Here is a 17,285-nt window from a genome sequence, read left to right on the forward strand (position 1 = left end):
TGAAATGCCGGAAACACAGAAACACAGACGACACACAACAAGAGGTGGCAATCTATTCATTAATTGCATTTAATCAATGAGCTCATTATCACTCATGCATTGTCCAACAGGTGTTGAAATAATGGGATTAAAAGGGGAGATCCCTTCAGAAAGACAGAAACAATAGCAAAGACAAAAAACACTTTTGGAATCTGCTTTTAGTCAACACATAAGGAAAGGGTGCACCGGTCCTGGAAATACTGCAATACCAGGTCAATGCGTGGAGTGGACAGAGCAAGCTCTATTTCCATCTCCCTGTTCTAAAAATCCATTTAATATATGGTCCCCAGATAGGGGACGTATCAGATATTAAACTGATAAGAACAGATACTACACTTGATCTTAGCCAAAAGGCCGAGAAGCGATAACCCGAACGGGCCGCGCGTTGCCCGAGCCTGCCCGATACTGCTGTTCAGCCCTTGCAGCGATTCAGCCTACTTCTAGGCAATTCCATGGGGCCCTGCAGGCTCACACACTCACAGCTACACGGGAGGTGAATAAAGGCCGGAGAGGAAGCCAGACAGGATTTGCTTCTTTTGCTTGCACCACAATGCAGTGCTGAAAGAGGAGGAATCTACATAAAAACGCCTTCCTGGCAACGCCCAAATGCCCTGCTGCCATGCAGATAAACACTGGCAGCGGCAGCAAGTGCATGCCCACAGCCACCCCTTGTTCCTTCACACCTTGTATCAGCTGTAATCCAGTCCAGTCCAGTGCTGCCTGCTGAGCAGCACTGACCAACACTGCCTGGGCCCAGGCTTTTATCTCTGAGGCCCCATTATGATGTCAGAAAGCTGGCTCTGGAATCCTGAGGGCTCCACTATGACACGTGCAAAGTTCCGTCTGAACTTTATATAAGACGGTGAGGCTCAGTCAGTCACTCAGTGTTGCCTGAGAGGGCAACACTGCAACAGCCGGCCGCCAGGCTGTCTTTTTTTTGCACAGCTAGTTGCCTCCAGGAGGCCACAAGAGGGAGACAAGGGACTGCAAAATGGAAAATAGGCATCCACCAACTTTACAGACAACTTCTCCTTGCTCCTACAACCTCCATCCTTGCACAGTTTGTTATTCTTCTAGGTAACATAGTAACAAATCCAAATTGCTGCTCTCTTTGTAGGCAAGCAAGGCTTTGTTGCAACTGCAATTCTTACTTCTTCTTGAAATGTAGGGACGACAGTACATTCCATCACATCCATCTAGTGTACACAGGTAGGTCCATTGTGGCGGGCAGGCGAGCGGGCGGGCTGCTTTATTGGCTGTTTGCTGTTCCCCTACTCCACTCCACTATTTGACTGTTGTGCTGCATCAATCAATCAATCAATCAATCAATCAATCAATCAATCAATCAATCAATCAATCAATCAATCAATCAATCAGTGGCTGGCTCAGGTGCAGCTCTTTAACTTACCTAAAAGGGAGGGCGGAGAGAAGACAAGGAAGGTGAATGAGGTGTTCCAATGTGAAATGCCGGAAACACAGAAACACAGACGACACACAACAAGAGGTGGCAAGAAGGTGAATGAGGTGTTCCAATGTGAAATGCCGGAAACACAGAAACACAGACGACACACAACAAGAGGTGGCAATCTATTCATTAATTGCATTTAATCAATGAGCTCATTATCACTCATGCATTGTCCAACAGGTGTTGAAATAATGGGATTAAAAGGGGAGATCCCTTCAGAAAGACAGAAACAATAGCAAAGACAAAAAACACTTTTGGAATCTGCTTTTAGTCAACACATAAGGAAAGGGTGCACCGGTCCTGGAAATACTGCAATACCAGGTCAATGCGTGGAGTGGACAGAGCAAGCTCTATTTCCATCTCCCTGTTCTAAAAATCCATTTAATATATGGTCCCCAGATAGGGGACGTATCAGATATTAAACTGATAAGAACAGATACTACACTTGATCTTAGCCAAAAGGCCGAGAAGCGATAACCCGAACGGGCCGCGCGTTGCCCGAGCCTGCCCGATACTGCTGTTCAGCCCTTGCAGCGATTCAGCCTACTTCTAGGCAATTCCATGGGGCCCTGCAGGCTCACACACTCACAGCTACACGGGAGGTGAATAAAGGCCGGAGAGGAAGCCAGACAGGATTTGCTTCTTTTGCTTGCACCACAATGCAGTGCTGAAAGAGGAGGAATCTACATAAAAACGCCTTCCTGGCAACGCCCAAATGCCCTGCTGCCATGCAGATAAACACTGGCAGCGGCAGCAAGTGCATGCCCACAGCCACCCCTTGTTCCTTCACACCTTGTATCAGCTGTAATCCAGTCCAGTCCAGTGCTGCCTGCTGAGCAGCACTGACCAACACTGCCTGGGCCCAGGCTTTTATCTCTGAGGCCCCATTATGATGTCAGAAAGCTGGCTCTGGAATCCTGAGGGCTCCACTATGACACGTGCAAAGTTCCGTCTGAACTTTATATAAGACGGTGAGGCTCAGTCAGTCACTCAGTGTTGCCTGAGAGGGCAACACTGCAACAGCCGGCCGCCAGGCTGTCTTTTTTTTGCACAGCTAGTTGCCTCCAGGAGGCCACAAGAGGGAGACAAGGGACTGCAAAATGGAAAATAGGCATCCACCAACTTTACAGACAACTTCTCCTTGCTCCTACAACCTCCATCCTTGCACAGTTTGTTATTCTTCTAGGTAACATAGTAACAAATCCAAATTGCTGCTCTCTTTGTAGGCAAGCAAGGCTTTGTTGCAACTGCAATTCTTACTTCTTCTTGAAATGTAGGGACGACAGTACATTCCATCACATCCATCTAGTGTACACAGGTAGGTCCATTGTGGCGGGCAGGCGAGCGGGCGGGCTGCTTTATTGGCTGTTTGCTGTTCCCCTACTCCACTCCACTATTTGACTGTTGTGCTGCATCAATCAATCAATCAATCAATCAATCAATCAATCAATCAATCAATCAATCAATCAATCAGTGGCTGGCTCAGGTGCAGCTCTTTAACTTACCTAAAAGGGAGGGCGGAGAGAAGACAAGGAAGGTGAATGAGGTGTTCCAATGTGAAATGCCGGAAACACAGAAACACAGACGACACACAACAAGAGGTGGCAATCTATTCATTAATTGCATTTAATCAATGAGCTCATTATCACTCATGCATTGTCCAACAGGTGTTGAAATAATGGGATTAAAAGGGGAGATCCCTTCAGAAAGACAGAAACAATAGCAAAGACAAAAAACACTTTTGGAATCTGCTTTTAGTCAACACATAAGGAAAGGGTGCACCGGTCCTGGAAATACTGCAATACCAGGTCAATGCGTGGAGTGGACAGAGCAAGCTCTATTTCCATCTCCCTGTTCTAAAAATCCATTTAATATATGGTCCCCAGATAGGGGACGTATCAGATATTAAACTGATAAGAACAGATACTACACTTGATCTTAGCCAAAAGGCCGAGAAGCGATAACCCGAACGGGCCGCGCGTTGCCCGAGCCTGCCCGATACTGCTGTTCAGCCCTTGCAGCGATTCAGCCTACTTCTAGGCAATTCCATGGGGCCCTGCAGGCTCACACACTCACAGCTACACGGGAGGTGAATAAAGGCCGGAGAGGAAGCCAGACAGGATTTGCTTCTTTTGCTTGCACCACAATGCAGTGCTGAAAGAGGAGGAATCTACATAAAAACGCCTTCCTGGCAACGCCCAAATGCCCTGCTGCCATGCAGATAAACACTGGCAGCGGCAGCAAGTGCATGCCCACAGCCACCCCTTGTTCCTTCACACCTTGTATCAGCTGTAATCCAGTCCAGTCCAGTGCTGCCTGCTGAGCAGCACTGACCAACACTGCCTGGGCCCAGGCTTTTATCTCTGAGGCCCCATTATGATGTCAGAAAGCTGGCTCTGGAATCCTGAGGGCTCCACTATGACACGTGCAAAGTTCCGTCTGAACTTTATATAAGACGGTGAGGCTCAGTCAGTCACTCAGTGTTGCCTGAGAGGGCAACACTGCAACAGCCGGCCGCCAGGCTGTCTTTTTTTTGCACAGCTAGTTGCCTCCAGGAGGCCACAAGAGGGAGACAAGGGACTGCAAAATGGAAAATAGGCATCCACCAACTTTACAGACAACTTCTCCTTGCTCCTACAACCTCCATCCTTGCACAGTTTGTTATTCTTCTAGGTAACATAGTAACAAATCCAAATTGCTGCTCTCTTTGTAGGCAAGCAAGGCTTTGTTGCAACTGCAATTCTTACTTCTTCTTGAAATGTAGGGACGACAGTACATTCCATCACATCCATCTAGTGTACACAGGTAGGTCCATTGTGGCGGGCAGGCGAGCGGGCGGGCTGCTTTATTGGCTGTTTGCTGTTCCCCTACTCCACTCCACTATTTGACTGTTGTGCTGCATCAATCAATCAATCAATCAATCAATCAATCAATCAATCAATCAGTGGCTGGCTCAGGTGCAGCTCTTTAACTTACCTAAAAGGGAGGGCGGAGAGAAGACAAGGAAGGTGAATGAGGTGTTCCAATGTGAAATGCCGGAAACACAGAAACACAGACGACACACAACAAGAGGTGGCAATCTATTCATTAATTGCATTTAATCAATGAGCTCATTATCACTCATGCATTGTCCAACAGGTGTTGAAATAATGGGATTAAAAGGGGAGATCCCTTCAGAAAGACAGAAACAATAGCAAAGACAAAAAACACTTTTGGAATCTGCTTTTAGTCAACACATAAGGAAAGGGTGCACCGGTCCTGGAAATACTGCAATACCAGGTCAATGCGTGGAGTGGACAGAGCAAGCTCTATTTCCATCTCCCTGTTCTAAAAATCCATTTAATATATGGTCCCCAGATAGGGGACGTATCAGATATTAAACTGATAAGAACAGATACTACACTTGATCTTAGCCAAAAGGCCGAGAAGCGATAACCCGAACGGGCCGCGCGTTGCCCGAGCCTGCCCGATACTGCTGTTCAGCCCTTGCAGCGATTCAGCCTACTTCTAGGCAATTCCATGGGGCCCTGCAGGCTCACACACTCACAGCTACACGGGAGGTGAATAAAGGCCGGAGAGGAAGCCAGACAGGATTTGCTTCTTTTGCTTGCACCACAATGCAGTGCTGAAAGAGGAGGAATCTACATAAAAACGCCTTCCTGGCAACGCCCAAATGCCCTGCTGCCATGCAGATAAACACTGGCAGCGGCAGCAAGTGCATGCCCACAGCCACCCCTTGTTCCTTCACACCTTGTATCAGCTGTAATCCAGTCCAGTCCAGTGCTGCCTGCTGAGCAGCACTGACCAACACTGCCTGGGCCCAGGCTTTTATCTCTGAGGCCCCATTATGATGTCAGAAAGCTGGCTCTGGAATCCTGAGGGCTCCACTATGACACGTGCAAAGTTCCGTCTGAACTTTATATAAGACGGTGAGGCTCAGTCAGTCACTCAGTGTTGCCTGAGAGGGCAACACTGCAACAGCCGGCCGCCAGGCTGTCTTTTTTTTGCACAGCTAGTTGCCTCCAGGAGGCCACAAGAGGGAGACAAGGGACTGCAAAATGGAAAATAGGCATCCACCAACTTTACAGACAACTTCTCCTTGCTCCTACAACCTCCATCCTTGCACAGTTTGTTATTCTTCTAGGTAACATAGTAACAAATCCAAATTGCTGCTCTCTTTGTAGGCAAGCAAGGCTTTGTTGCAACTGCAATTCTTACTTCTTCTTGAAATGTAGGGACGACAGTACATTCCATCACATCCATCTAGTGTACACAGGTAGGTCCATTGTGGCGGGCAGGCGAGCGGGCGGGCTGCTTTATTGGCTGTTTGCTGTTCCCCTACTCCACTCCACTATTTGACTGTTGTGCTGCATCAATCAATCAATCAATCAATCAATCAATCAATCAATCAATCAATCAATCAATCAGTGGCTGGCTCAGGTGCAGCTCTTTAACTTACCTAAAAGGGAGGGCGGAGAGAAGACAAGGAAGGTGAATGAGGTGTTCCAATGTGAAATGCCGGAAACACAGAAACACAGACGACACACAACAAGAGGTGGCAATCTATTCATTAATTGCATTTAATCAATGAGCTCATTATCACTCATGCATTGTCCAACAGGTGTTGAAATAATGGGATTAAAAGGGGAGATCCCTTCAGAAAGACAGAAACAATAGCAAAGACAAAAAACACTTTTGGAATCTGCTTTTAGTCAACACATAAGGAAAGGGTGCACCGGTCCTGGAAATACTGCAATACCAGGTCAATGCGTGGAGTGGACAGAGCAAGCTCTATTTCCATCTCCCTGTTCTAAAAATCCATTTAATATATGGTCCCCAGATAGGGGACGTATCAGATATTAAACTGATAAGAACAGATACTACACTTGATCTTAGCCAAAAGGCCGAGAAGCGATAACCCGAACGGGCCGCGCGTTGCCCGAGCCTGCCCGATACTGCTGTTCAGCCCTTGCAGCGATTCAGCCTACTTCTAGGCAATTCCATGGGGCCCTGCAGGCTCACACACTCACAGCTACACGGGAGGTGAATAAAGGCCGGAGAGGAAGCCAGACAGGATTTGCTTCTTTTGCTTGCACCACAATGCAGTGCTGAAAGAGGAGGAATCTACATAAAAACGCCTTCCTGGCAACGCCCAAATGCCCTGCTGCCATGCAGATAAACACTGGCAGCGGCAGCAAGTGCATGCCCACAGCCACCCCTTGTTCCTTCACACCTTGTATCAGCTGTAATCCAGTCCAGTCCAGTGCTGCCTGCTGAGCAGCACTGACCAACACTGCCTGGGCCCAGGCTTTTATCTCTGAGGCCCCATTATGATGTCAGAAAGCTGGCTCTGGAATCCTGAGGGCTCCACTATGACACGTGCAAAGTTCCGTCTGAACTTTATATAAGACGGTGAGGCTCAGTCAGTCACTCAGTGTTGCCTGAGAGGGCAACACTGCAACAGCCGGCCGCCAGGCTGTCTTTTTTTTGCACAGCTAGTTGCCTCCAGGAGGCCACAAGAGGGAGACAAGGGACTGCAAAATGGAAAATAGGCATCCACCAACTTTACAGACAACTTCTCCTTGCTCCTACAACCTCCATCCTTGCACAGTTTGTTATTCTTCTAGGTAACATAGTAACAAATCCAAATTGCTGCTCTCTTTGTAGGCAAGCAAGGCTTTGTTGCAACTGCAATTCTTACTTCTTCTTGAAATGTAGGGACGACAGTACATTCCATCACATCCATCTAGTGTACACAGGTAGGTCCATTGTGGCGGGCAGGCGAGCGGGCGGGCTGCTTTATTGGCTGTTTGCTGTTCCCCTACTCCACTCCACTATTTGACTGTTGTGCTGCATCAATCAATCAATCAATCAATCAATCAATCAATCAATCAATCAATCAATCAGTGGCTGGCTCAGGTGCAGCTCTTTAACTTACCTAAAAGGGAGGGCGGAGAGAAGACAAGGAAGGTGAATGAGGTGTTCCAATGTGAAATGCCGGAAACACAGAAACACAGACGACACACAACAAGAGGTGGCAATCTATTCATTAATTGCATTTAATCAATGAGCTCATTATCACTCATGCATTGTCCAACAGGTGTTGAAATAATGGGATTAAAAGGGGAGATCCCTTCAGAAAGACAGAAACAATAGCAAAGACAAAAAACACTTTTGGAATCTGCTTTTAGTCAACACATAAGGAAAGGGTGCACCGGTCCTGGAAATACTGCAATACCAGGTCAATGCGTGGAGTGGACAGAGCAAGCTCTATTTCCATCTCCCTGTTCTAAAAATCCATTTAATATATGGTCCCCAGATAGGGGACGTATCAGATATTAAACTGATAAGAACAGATACTACACTTGATCTTAGCCAAAAGGCCGAGAAGCGATAACCCGAACGGGCCGCGCGTTGCCCGAGCCTGCCCGATACTGCTGTTCAGCCCTTGCAGCGATTCAGCCTACTTCTAGGCAATTCCATGGGGCCCTGCAGGCTCACACACTCACAGCTACACGGGAGGTGAATAAAGGCCGGAGAGGAAGCCAGACAGGATTTGCTTCTTTTGCTTGCACCACAATGCAGTGCTGAAAGAGGAGGAATCTACATAAAAACGCCTTCCTGGCAACGCCCAAATGCCCTGCTGCCATGCAGATAAACACTGGCAGCGGCAGCAAGTGCTGCCCACAGCCACCCCTTGTTCCTTCACACCTTGTATCAGCTGTAATCCAGTCCAGTCCAGTGCTGCCTGCTGAGCAGCACTGACCAACACTGCCTGGGCCCAGGCTTTTATCTCTGAGGCCCCATTATGATGTCAGAAAGCTGGCTCTGGAATCCTGAGGGCTCCACTATGACACGTGCAAAGTTCCGTCTGAACTTTATATAAGACGGTGAGGCTCAGTCAGTCACTCAGTGTTGCCTGAGAGGGCAACACTGCAACAGCCGGCCGCCAGGCTGTCTTTTTTTTGCACAGCTAGTTGCCTCCAGGAGGCCACAAGAGGGAGACAAGGGACTGCAAAATGGAAAATAGGCATCCACCAACTTTACAGACAACTTCTCCTTGCTCCTACAACCTCCATCCTTGCACAGTTTGTTATTCTTCTAGGTAACATAGTAACAAATCCAAATTGCTGCTCTCTTTGTAGGCAAGCAAGGCTTTGTTGCAACTGCAATTCTTACTTCTTCTTGAAATGTAGGGACGACAGTACATTCCATCACATCCATCTAGTGTACACAGGTAGGTCCATTGTGGCGGGCAGGCGAGCGGGCGGGCTGCTTTATTGGCTGTTTGCTGTTCCCCTACTCCACTCCACTATTTGACTGTTGTGCTGCATCAATCAATCAATCAATCAATCAATCAATCAATCAATCAATCAATCAATCAATCAGTGGCTGGCTCAGGTGCAGCTCTTTAACTTACCTAAAAGGGAGGGCGGAGAGAAGACAAGGAAGGTGAATGAGGTGTTCCAATGTGAAATGCCGGAAACACAGAAACACAGACGACACACAACAAGAGGTGGCAATCTATTCATTAATTGCATTTAATCAATGAGCTCATTATCACTCATGCATTGTCCAACAGGTGTTGAAATAATGGGATTAAAAGGGGAGATCCCTTCAGAAAGACAGAAACAATAGCAAAGACAAAAAACACTTTTGGAATCTGCTTTTAGTCAACACATAAGGAAAGGGTGCACCGGTCCTGGAAATACTGCAATACCAGGTCAATGCGTGGAGTGGACAGAGCAAGCTCTATTTCCATCTCCCTGTTCTAAAAATCCATTTAATATATGGTCCCCAGATAGGGGACGTATCAGATATTAAACTGATAAGAACAGATACTACACTTGATCTTAGCCAAAAGGCCGAGAAGCGATAACCCGAACGGGCCGCGCGTTGCCCGAGCCTGCCCGATACTGCTGTTCAGCCCTTGCAGCGATTCAGCCTACTTCTAGGCAATTCCATGGGGCCCTGCAGGCTCACACACTCACAGCTACACGGGAGGTGAATAAAGGCCGGAGAGGAAGCCAGACAGGATTTGCTTCTTTTGCTTGCACCACAATGCAGTGCTGAAAGAGGAGGAATCTACATAAAAACGCCTTCCTGGCAACGCCCAAATGCCCTGCTGCCATGCAGATAAACACTGGCAGCGGCAGCAAGTGCATGCCCACAGCCACCCCTTGTTCCTTCACACCTTGTATCAGCTGTAATCCAGTCCAGTCCAGTGCTGCCTGCTGAGCAGCACTGACCAACACTGCCTGGGCCCAGGCTTTTATCTCTGAGGCCCCATTATGATGTCAGAAAGCTGGCTCTGGAATCCTGAGGGCTCCACTATGACACGTGCAAAGTTCCGTCTGAACTTTATATAAGACGGTGAGGCTCAGTCAGTCACTCAGTGTTGCCTGAGAGGGCAACACTGCAACAGCCGGCCGCCAGGCTGTCTTTTTTTTGCACAGCTAGTTGCCTCCAGGAGGCCACAAGAGGGAGACAAGGGACTGCAAAATGGAAAATAGGCATCCACCAACTTTACAGACAACTTCTCCTTGCTCCTACAACCTCCATCCTTGCACAGTTTGTTATTCTTCTAGGTAACATAGTAACAAATCCAAATTGCTGCTCTCTTTGTAGGCAAGCAAGGCTTTGTTGCAACTGCAATTCTTACTTCTTCTTGAAATGTAGGGACGACAGTACATTCCATCACATCCATCTAGTGTACACAGGTAGGTCCATTGTGGCGGGCAGGCGAGCGGGCGGGCTGCTTTATTGGCTGTTTGCTGTTCCCCTACTCCACTCCACTATTTGACTGTTGTGCTGCATCAATCAATCAATCAATCAATCAATCAATCAATCAATCAATCAATCAATCAGTGGCTGGCTCAGGTGCAGCTCTTTAACTTACCTAAAAGGGAGGGCGGAGAGAAGACAAGGAAGGTGAATGAGGTGTTCCAATGTGAAATGCCGGAAACACAGAAACACAGACGACACACAACAAGAGGTGGCAATCTATTCATTAATTGCATTTAATCAATGAGCTCATTATCACTCATGCATTGTCCAACAGGTGTTGAAATAATGGGATTAAAAGGGGAGATCCCTTCAGAAAGACAGAAACAATAGCAAAGACAAAAAACACTTTTGGAATCTGCTTTTAGTCAACACATAAGGAAAGGGTGCACCGGTCCTGGAAATACTGCAATACCAGGTCAATGCGTGGAGTGGACAGAGCAAGCTCTATTTCCATCTCCCTGTTCTAAAAATCCATTTAATATATGGTCCCCAGATAGGGGACGTATCAGATATTAAACTGATAAGAACAGATACTACACTTGATCTTAGCCAAAAGGCCGAGAAGCGATAACCCGAACGGGCCGCGCGTTGCCCGAGCCTGCCCAATACTGCTGTTCAGCCCTTGCAGCGATTCAGCCTACTTCTAGGCAATTCCATGGGGCCCTGCAGGCTCACACACTCACAGCTACACGGGAGGTGAATAAAGGCCGGAGAGGAAGCCAGACAGGATTTGCTTCTTTTGCTTGCACCACAATGCAGTGCTGAAAGAGGAGGAATCTACATAAAAACGCCTTCCTGGCAACGCCCAAATGCCCTGCTGCCATGCAGATAAACACTGGCAGCGGCAGCAAGTGCATGCCCACAGCCACCCCTTGTTCCTTCACACCTTGTATCAGCTGTAATCCAGTCCAGTCCCAGTGCTGCCTGCTGAGCAGCACTGACCAACACTGCCTGGGCCCAGGCTTTTATCTCTGAGGCCCCATTATGATGTCAGAAAGCTGGCTCTGGAATCCTGAGGGCTCCACTATGACACGTGCAAAGTTCCGTCTGAACTTTATATAAGACGGTGAGGCTCAGTCAGTCACTCAGTGTTGCCTGAGAGGGCAACACTGCAACAGCCGGCCGCCAGGCTGTCTTTTTTTTGCACAGCTAGTTGCCTCCAGGAGGCCACAAGAGGGAGACAAGGGACTGCAAAATGGAAAATAGGCATCCACCAACTTTACAGACAACTTCTCCTTGCTCCTACAACCTCCATCCTTGCACAGTTTGTTATTCTTCTAGGTAACATAGTAACAAATCCAAATTGCTGCTCTCTTTGTAGGCAAGCAAGGCTTTGTTGCAACTGCAATTCTTACTTCTTCTTGAAATGTAAGGACGATAGTACATTCCATCACATCCATCTAGTGTACACAGGTAGGTCCATTGTGGCGGGCAGGCGAGCGGGCGGGCTGCTTTATTGGCTGTTTGCTGTTCCCCTACTCCACTCCACTATTTGACTGTTGTGCTGCATCAATCAATCAATCAATCAATCAATCAATCAATCAATCAATCAATCAGTGGCTGGCTCAGTGCAGCTCTTTAACTTACCTAAAAGGGAGGGCGGAGAGAAGACAAGGAAGGTGAATGAGGTGTTCCAATGTGAAATGCCGGAAACACAGAAACACAGACGACACACAACAAGAGGTGGCATCTATTCATTAATTGCATTTAATCAATGAGCTCATTATCACTCATGCATTGTCCAACAGTGTTGAAATAATGGGATTAAAAGGGGAGATCCCTCAGAAAGACAGAAACAATAGCAAAGACAAAAAACACTTTTGGAATCTGCTTTTAGTCAACACATAAGGAAAGGGTGCACCGGTCCTGGAAATACTGCAATACCAGGTCAATGCGTGGAGTGGACAGAGCAAGCTCTATTTCCATCTCCCTGTTCTAAAAATCCATTTAATATATGGTCCCCAGATAGGGGACGTATCAGATATTAAACTGATAAGAACAGATACTACACTTGATCTTAGCCAAAAGGCCGAGAAGTGATAACCCGAACGGGCCGCGCGTTGCCCGAGCCTGCCCGATACTGCTGTTCAGCCCTTGCAGCGATTCAGCCTACTTCTAGGCAATTCCATGGGGCCCTGCAGGCTCACACACTCACAGCTACACGGGAGGTGAATAAAGGCCTGAGAGGAAGCCAGACAGGATTTGCTTCTTTTGCTTGCACCACAATGCAGTGCTGAAAGAGGAGGAATCTACATAAAAACGCCTTCCTGGCAACGCCCAAATGCCCTGCTGCCATGCAGATAAACACTGGCAGCGGCAGCAAGTGCATGCCCACAGCCACCCCTTGTTCCTTCACACCTTGTATCAGCTGTAATCCAGTCCAGTCCAGTGCTGCCTGCTGAGCAGCACTGACCAACACTGCCTGGGCCCAGGCTTTTATCTCTGAGGCCCCATTATGATGTCAGAAAGCTGGCTCTGGAATCCTGAGGGCTCCACTATGACACGTGCAAAGTTCCGTCTGAACTTTATATAAGACGGTGAGGCTCAGTCAGTCACTCAGTGTTGCCTGAGAGGGCAACACTGCAACAGCCGGCCGCCAGGCTGTCTTTTTTTTGCACAGCTAGTTGCCTCCAGGAGGCCACAAGAGGGAGACAAGGGACTGCAAAATGGAAAATAGGCATCCACCAACTTTACAGACAACTTCTCCTTGCTCCTACAACCTCCATCCTTGCACAGTTTGTTATTCTTCTAGGTAACATAGTAACAAATCCAAATTGCTGCTCTCTTTGTAGGCAAGCAAGGCTTTGTTGCAACTGCAATTCTTACTTCTTCTTGAAATGTAGGGACGACAGTACATTCCATCACATCCATCTAGTGTACACAGGTAGGTCCATTGTGGCGGGCAGGCGAGCGGGCGGGCTGCTTTATTGGCTGTTTGCTGTTCCCCTACTCCACTCCACTATTTGACTGTTGTGCTGCATCAATCAATCAATCAATCAATCAATCAATCAATCAATCAATCAGTGGCTGGCTCAGGTGCAGCTCTTTAACTTACCTAAAAGGGAGGGCGGAGAGAAGACAAGGAAGGTGAATGAGGTGTTCCAATGTGAAATGCCGGAAACACAGAAACACAGACGACACACAACAAGAGGTGGCAATCTATTCATTAATTGCATTTAATCAATGAGCTCATTATCACTCATGCATTGTCCAACAGGTGTTGAAATAATGGGATTAAAAGGGGAGATCCCTTCAGAAAGACAGAAACAATAGCAAAGACAAAAAACACTTTTGGAATCTGCTTTTAGTCAACACATAAGGAAAGGGTGCACCGGTCCTGGAAATACTGCAATACCAGGTCAATGCGTGGAGTGGACAGAGCAAGCTCTATTTCCATCTCCCTGTTCTAAAAATCCATTTAATATATGGTCCCCAGATAGGGGACGTATCAGATATTAAACTGATAAGAACAGATACTACACTTGATCTTAGCCAAAAGGCCGAGAAGCGATAACCCGAACGGGCCGCGCGTTGCCCGAGCCTGCCCGATACTGCTGTTCAGCCCTTGCAGCGATTCAGCCTACTTCTAGGCAATTCCATGGGGCCCTGCAGGCTCACACACTCACAGCTACACGGGAGGTGAATAAAGGCCGGAGAGGAAGCCAGACAGGATTTGCTTCTTTTGCTTGCACCACAATGCAGTGCTGAAAGAGGAGGAATCTACATAAAAACGCCTTCCTGGCAACGCCCAAATGCCCTGCTGCCATGCAGATAAACACTGGCAGCGGCAGCAAGTGCATGCCCACAGCCACCCCTTGTTCCTTCACACCTTGTATCAGCTGTAATCCAGTCCAGTCCAGTGCTGCCTGCTGAGCAGCACTGACCAACACTGCCTGGGCCCCGGCTTTATCTCTGAGGCCCCATTATGATGTCAGAAAGCTGGCTCTGGAATCCTGAGGGCTCCACTATGACACGTGCAAAGTTCCGTCTGAACTTTATATAAGACGGTGAGGCTCAGTCAGTCACTCAGTGTTGCCTGAGAGGGCAACACTGCAACAGCCGGCCGCCAGGCTGTCTTTTTTTTGCACAGCTAGTTGCCTCCAGGAGGCCACAAGAGGGAGACAAGGGACTGCAAAATGGAAAATAGGCATCCACCAACTTTACAGACAACTTCTCCTTGCTCCTACAACCTCCATCCTTGCACAGTTTGTTATTCTTCTAGGTAACATAGTAACAAATCAAATTGCTGCTCTCTTTGTAGGCAAGCAAGGCTTTGTTGCAACTGCAATTCTTACTTCTTCTTGAAATGTAGGGACGACAGTACATTCCATCACATCCATCTAGTGTACACAGGTAGGTCCATTGTGGCGGGCAGGCGAGCGGGCGGGCTGCTTTATGGCTGTTTGCTGTTCCCCTACTCCACTCCACTATTTGACTGTTGTGCTGCATCAATCAATCAATCAATCAATCAATCAATCAATCAATCAATCAGTGGCTGGCTCAGGTGCAGCTCTTTAACTTACCTAAAAGGGAGGGCGGAGAGAAGACAAGGAAGGTGAATGAGGTGTTCCAATGTGAAATGCCGGAAACACAGAAACACAGACGACACACAACAAGAGGTGGCAATCTATTCATTAATTGCATTTAATCAATGAGCTCATTATCACTCATGCATTGTCCAACAGGTGTTGAAATAATGGGATTAAAAGGGGAGATCCCTTCAGAAAGACAGAAACAATAGCAAAGACAAAAAACACTTTTGGAATCTGCTTTTAGTCAACACATAAGGAAAGGGTGCACCGGTCCTGGAAATACTGCAATACCAGGTCAATGCGTGGAGTGGACAGAGCAAGCTCTATTTCCATCTCCCTGTTCTAAAAATCCATTTAATATATGGTCCCCAGATAGGGGACGTATCAGATATTAAACTGATAAGAACAGATACTACACTTGATCTTAGCCAAAAGGCCGAGAAGCGATAACCCGAACGGGCCGCGCGTTGCCCGAGCCTGCCCGATACTGCTGTTCAGCCCTTGCAGCGATTCAGCCTACTTCTAGGCAATTCCATGGGGCCCTGCAGGCTCACACACTCACAGCTACACGGGAGGTGAATAAAGGCCGGAGAGGAAGCCAGACAGGATTTGCTTCTTTTGCTTGCACCACAATGCAGTGCTGAAAGAGGAGGAATCTACATAAAACGCCTTCCTGGCAACGCCCAAATGCCCTGCTGCCATGCAGATAAACACTGGCAGCGGCAGCAAGTGCATGCCCACAGCCACCCCTTGTTCCTTCACACCTTGTATCAGCTGTAATCCAGTCCAGTCCAGTGCTGCCTGCTGAGCAGCACTGACCAACACTGCCTGGGCCCAGGCTTTTATCTCTGAGGCCCCATTATGATGTCAGAAAGCTGGCTCTGGAATCCTGAGGGCTCCACTATGACACGTGCAAAGTTCCGTCTGAACTTTATATAAGACGGTGAGGCTCAGTCAGTCACTCAGTGTTGCCTGAGAGGCAACACTGCAACAGCCGGCCGCCAGGCTGTCTTTTTTTGCACAGCTAGTTGCCTCCAGGAGGCCACAAGAGGGAGACAAGGGACTGCAAAATGGAAAATAGGCATCCACCAACTTTACAGACAACTTCTCCTTGCTCCTACAACCTCCATCCTTGCACAGTTTGTTATTCTTCTAGGTAACATAGTAACAAATCCAAATTGCTGCTCTCTTTGTAGGCAAGCAAGGCTTTGTTGCAACTGCAATTCTTACTTCTTCTTGAAATGTAGGGACGACAGTACATTCCATCACATCCATCTAGTGTACACAGGTAAGTCCATTGTGGCGGGCAGGCGAGCGGGCGGGCTGCTTTATTGGCTGTTTGCTGTTCCCCTACTCACTCCACTATTTGACTGTTGTGCTGCATCAATCAATCAATCAATCAATCATCATCAATCAATCAATCAATCAGTGGCTGGCTCAGGTGCAGCTCTTTAACTTACCTAAAAGGAGGGCGGAGAGAAGACAAGGAAGGTGAATGAGGTGTTCCAATGTGAAATGCCGGAACACAGAAACACAGACGACACACAACAAGAGGTGGCAATCTATTCATTAATTGCATTTATCAATGAGCTCATTATCACTCATGCATTGTCCAACAGGTGTTGAAATAATGGGATTAAAAGGGGAGATCCCTTCAGAAAGACAGAAACAATAGCAAAGACAAAAAACACTTTTGGAATCTGCTTTTAGTCAACACATAAGGAAAGGGTGCACCGGTCCTGGAAATACTGCAATACCAGGTCAATGCGTGGAGTGGACAGAGCAAGCTCTATTTCCATCTCCCTGTTCTAAAAATCCATTTAATATATGGTCCCCAGATAGGGGACGTATCAGATATTAAACTGATAAGAACAGATACTACACTTGATCTTAGCCAAAAGGCCGAGAAGCGATAACCCGAACGGGCCGCGCGTTGCCCGAGCCTGCCCGATACTGCTGTTCAGCCCTTGCAGCGATTCAGCCTACTTCTAGGCAATTCCATGGGGCCCTGCAGGCTCACACACTCACAGCTACACGGGAGGTGAATAAAGGCCGGAGAGGAAGCCAGACAGGATTTGCTTCTTTTGCTTGCACCACAATGCAGTGCTGAAAGAGGAGGAATCTACATAAAAACGCCTTCCTGGCAACGCCCAAATGCCCTGCTGCCATGCAGATAAACACTGGCAGCGGCAGCAAGTGCATGCCCACAGCCACCCCTTGTTCCTTCACACCTTGTATCAGCTGTAATCCAGTCCAGTCCAGTGCTGCCTGCTGAGCAGCACTGACCAACACTGCCTGGGCCCAGGCTTTTATCTCTGAGGCCCCATTATGATGTCAGAAAGCTGGCTCTGGAATCCTGAGGGCTCCACTATGACACGTGCAAAGTTCCGTCTGAACTTTATATAAGACGGTGAGGCTCAGTCAGTCACTCAGTGTTGCCTGAGAGGGCAACACTGCAACAG

General features: G+C 47.8%; 12 non-coding genes across 12 annotated transcripts; all 12 read right to left on the bottom strand.

Moving 5' to 3' along the window:
- Positions 1-214: 214 nt before the first annotated feature.
- LOC142687906 (U2 spliceosomal RNA) lies at positions 215-405 on the bottom strand. The gene has a single exon (XR_012857087.1). It is a non-coding gene; the product is annotated as a U2 spliceosomal RNA (small nuclear RNA).
- Positions 406-1,788: 1,383 nt separating this feature from the next.
- LOC142687907 (U2 spliceosomal RNA) lies at positions 1,789-1,979 on the bottom strand. Its single transcript, XR_012857088.1, has one exon. It is a non-coding gene; the product is annotated as a U2 spliceosomal RNA (small nuclear RNA).
- A 1,296-nt stretch (positions 1,980-3,275) lies between these two features.
- LOC142687908 (U2 spliceosomal RNA) lies at positions 3,276-3,466 on the bottom strand. Its single transcript, XR_012857089.1, has one exon. It is a non-coding gene; the product is annotated as a U2 spliceosomal RNA (small nuclear RNA).
- A 1,280-nt stretch (positions 3,467-4,746) lies between these two features.
- LOC142687910 (U2 spliceosomal RNA) lies at positions 4,747-4,937 on the bottom strand. The gene has a single exon (XR_012857090.1). It is a non-coding gene; the product is annotated as a U2 spliceosomal RNA (small nuclear RNA).
- Positions 4,938-6,229: 1,292 nt separating this feature from the next.
- LOC142687911 (U2 spliceosomal RNA) lies at positions 6,230-6,420 on the bottom strand. Its single transcript, XR_012857091.1, has one exon. It is a non-coding gene; the product is annotated as a U2 spliceosomal RNA (small nuclear RNA).
- Positions 6,421-7,708: 1,288 nt separating this feature from the next.
- Positions 7,709-7,899, bottom strand: LOC142687912 (U2 spliceosomal RNA). Its single transcript, XR_012857092.1, has one exon. It is a non-coding gene; the product is annotated as a U2 spliceosomal RNA (small nuclear RNA).
- Positions 7,900-9,190: 1,291 nt separating this feature from the next.
- On the bottom strand, positions 9,191-9,381 carry LOC142687913 (U2 spliceosomal RNA). The gene has a single exon (XR_012857093.1). It is a non-coding gene; the product is annotated as a U2 spliceosomal RNA (small nuclear RNA).
- A 1,288-nt stretch (positions 9,382-10,669) lies between these two features.
- On the bottom strand, positions 10,670-10,860 carry LOC142687914 (U2 spliceosomal RNA). The gene has a single exon (XR_012857094.1). It is a non-coding gene; the product is annotated as a U2 spliceosomal RNA (small nuclear RNA).
- Positions 10,861-12,141: 1,281 nt separating this feature from the next.
- On the bottom strand, positions 12,142-12,332 carry LOC142688003 (U2 spliceosomal RNA). Its single transcript, XR_012857175.1, has one exon. It is a non-coding gene; the product is annotated as a U2 spliceosomal RNA (small nuclear RNA).
- A 1,280-nt stretch (positions 12,333-13,612) lies between these two features.
- LOC142687915 (U2 spliceosomal RNA) lies at positions 13,613-13,803 on the bottom strand. Its single transcript, XR_012857095.1, has one exon. It is a non-coding gene; the product is annotated as a U2 spliceosomal RNA (small nuclear RNA).
- A 1,277-nt stretch (positions 13,804-15,080) lies between these two features.
- Positions 15,081-15,271, bottom strand: LOC142687917 (U2 spliceosomal RNA). The gene has a single exon (XR_012857097.1). It is a non-coding gene; the product is annotated as a U2 spliceosomal RNA (small nuclear RNA).
- A 1,275-nt stretch (positions 15,272-16,546) lies between these two features.
- On the bottom strand, positions 16,547-16,737 carry LOC142687918 (U2 spliceosomal RNA). The gene has a single exon (XR_012857098.1). It is a non-coding gene; the product is annotated as a U2 spliceosomal RNA (small nuclear RNA).
- Positions 16,738-17,285: the final 548 nt, after the last annotated feature.

The sequence above is a fragment of the Rhinoderma darwinii genome (genome assembly GCF_050947455.1).
Source record: "Rhinoderma darwinii isolate aRhiDar2 chromosome 5 unlocalized genomic scaffold, aRhiDar2.hap1 SUPER_5_unloc_24, whole genome shotgun sequence".
Classification (NCBI taxonomy): domain Eukaryota; kingdom Metazoa; phylum Chordata; class Amphibia; order Anura; family Rhinodermatidae; genus Rhinoderma; species Rhinoderma darwinii.